The 2,500-nt window shown below is 74.4% G+C and overlaps 1 non-coding gene across 1 annotated transcript; it reads right to left on the bottom strand.

Annotated features, from left to right (window-relative positions):
* Nucleotides 1–528: 528 nt before the first annotated feature.
* On the bottom strand, nucleotides 529–681 carry LOC133628097 (5.8S ribosomal RNA). Its single transcript, XR_009820532.1, has one exon. It is a non-coding gene; the product is annotated as a 5.8S ribosomal RNA (ribosomal RNA).
* Between the last annotated feature and the right edge of the window lie 1,819 nt (nucleotides 682–2,500).

Here is a 2,500-nt window from a genome sequence, read left to right as displayed (position 1 = left end):
GGCAGACACCGCGGACGCTACGATCCGCGGCCGCCCACCCGCGGCGCGGCGGCCGAAGCGGGGAGGAGAGACAAGGAGGAGAGACGGGCGCGACGGGAAAAAGCGAAGGGTGGGGGCAGGCGCGCACGCCGCCCCATCCCCGCCACACCCGTTACCGCGTCCCCGGCGCACGCACGCGCGCGCGGCAGCACGGCACGGTACCGCCGCGGTACCCACCCGCAGACAGCCGCCCGCGCGGGAGGCCGGGGGCGAGGCCCGCGCCTCGCCCCCCGAACACCTTCTCTCTCTCTCCCCACCGCCGCGCCGGGCCCGACCGGCCCGAACGACACCCTGGCGGCCCCGGCGGGACGAACTCCGTCCAGCAGGCGCTCCGGGAGCGGGGAGCTTCGGAGCGCTCCCCGAGTCTCGATTTAGGGGGACGAAGGCCCGCCGACGGGGACCTGCGAGGCAACCCCAGCCGCGCCGCTGCCACCGCTGCCCCTCGCTGCTTGCCAGGGGCGGCGGCTCAGCCGGCGATTGATCGTCAAGCGACGCTCAGACAGGCGTAGCCCCGGGAGGAACCCGGGGCCGCAAGTGCGTTCGAAGTGTCGATGATCAATGTGTCCTGCAATTCACATTAATTCTCGCAGCTAGCTGCGTTCTTCATCGACGCACGAGCCGAGTGATCCACCGCTAAGAGTTGTCTGGCTTTCGGCACCGCCCCACGCGCGCGGGGGAGCCGGGGACCGCTCACACGGAGCGGCCCCCTTTTGAGGATGGGCCTCACCGCCCGCGGCCCCGCTCGCTGGCTCGCGCCAGCCCAGCCAAGGCCGCAGCGGAGAGGCCACGCCTCGCGTGACCGTACGAACACAAGCGGAGAAGGAAAAAAAGGAGCGAGAAAACTCCGAAGGGCGAGGGCGGGGAGCCCGCGCTCCCGACCGACCCCCCCCAGGACCTGGGGGGGAGAAGCACACCTCGGGAGATCCCTTCGGAGGCGGCCCAGGCGCCCGGGCTCGGCCCGGCCTCCACGCGGAGGCGGCGGCAACGTCCGACCCTGCCCGACTTTGCTCAACCTCGACCGGGAAAAAACGGCCGCCCCCGCGGCACCGCGCTAACGACAGCCAGGCTCTTCCCTCCACCGTGGCTCGCCGACACGCGCCGGCGGCTCCGCCGCCGCGCCAACGCCACAAGGTGGCGAGCCCCCGGAGCCCGAAACGGCGGCGCGCCCGACCGCACGGCCGCCTCCTCGCACGGAGGCCCGCCGCCGGGACGGAACGGCACGCACCTGTCCCCGGCCACCGCCGTCGACGCTTCTCGCCTCGGCCCTCTCCTCTCTCTTCTCCGGGAGAAAGACGGACGCGCGCTCAGACGGAGGGCAGCCGCCCGCCCCCCGCGCTTCCGCACGGAGACCGGGACGGGGAATGCCTCCGACTGCACGCGGCCGCTTCACCCGGAAACGGCAGGGACAGGCGGCGTGGAAGTGACGAACGGGGGACACCGGGGCCGGGACGGCCGCCGCCGGCGACGAGCGACCGGCCGAAGGATCGGCAGGCCGAGCGCGTCGCGCCGCCACCGCCGGGCCCGAGGGCACCGCGCCCTGGACGCCAGCTGGCGGAAGGAAACCAACCGAGAGCGCTCGCCGAGGCGGGGAAGCAAGAACGGAGCGCAGCGCGGCACCCCGAGGCGCCGTTCCCGGCGAACCCCTTTCCCCCCCGCCTCAGCGGCGAGGGGGAGCGACGGGGAATCGCCAACCCCGCGGCAGAGGAGCCCGCGCTCCAAGCCGGGGACGCCCGCTTCGAGAGGAAGGCAGGCCGGGCACGGCCGACCGCACCGCGGTCTCGCTGCGCCGAGACCGGACCGCGGAAAGGGGGGGGCAGGAGGACCCCTCCCCGGCACGACCGTCCCGCGGGGACGAGCGCGGGCGGGCGGCGGTGGCGGCCGAGACAAGGGCCTACACGGGAGAGACTCCCGCCCCTTACCGAAACGCCACCGTCGTTGGCCCCGCCCGTCCCGACCCCTGCGGGACGCATCGAGCCGCCCGAGTCTTTAAACCTCCGCCCGGCTCCGCGACCGAGGAAAGGCCGCGGAAACGCGGACGCTAGGTACCTGGCCCTGGGGTGAGGGAAACGACCTGAAGGGCCCCGCAGGGGTGCCTCCTCCCGCTGCCACCATCGGGGGGAGCGTCCGCCCGCGGGGGCGCGCCCGACATCCACCGCCATCACCACGGCCTCTTTCCCGGGGCCCGGGGGTTTCCCTCAGTGAGCCCGGCGCTGCGCCCGGGATGAGGGCCGTGGCTCGGGCCGCCCGCTCGCGCGGGACGCGACCCGGCAAGAGAACCTCGCGCGCCAACAGGCGGCATCGGTCACGGCCGAGCGCCTCCGGCCCCCCCACAAACCTCCTGCCTCGGAAGAGAGAGGAGGAGAGGGGAGGGCGCGGGGGGAAACCCTGCCGTCTCCGTACCCGCCTCGGCGACGCAGCCACCAGCTCCGGAACGCCCGGAAAGCCCTTGGCACCCTCGCAC

Source organism: Colius striatus, chromosome 28 (genome assembly GCF_028858725.1).
Source record: "Colius striatus isolate bColStr4 chromosome 28, bColStr4.1.hap1, whole genome shotgun sequence".
NCBI lineage: Eukaryota > Metazoa > Chordata > Aves > Coliiformes > Coliidae > Colius > Colius striatus.
The sequence above is the reverse complement of the archived record's forward strand: the minus strand, read 5'-3'. Positions and strand labels throughout refer to the sequence as shown.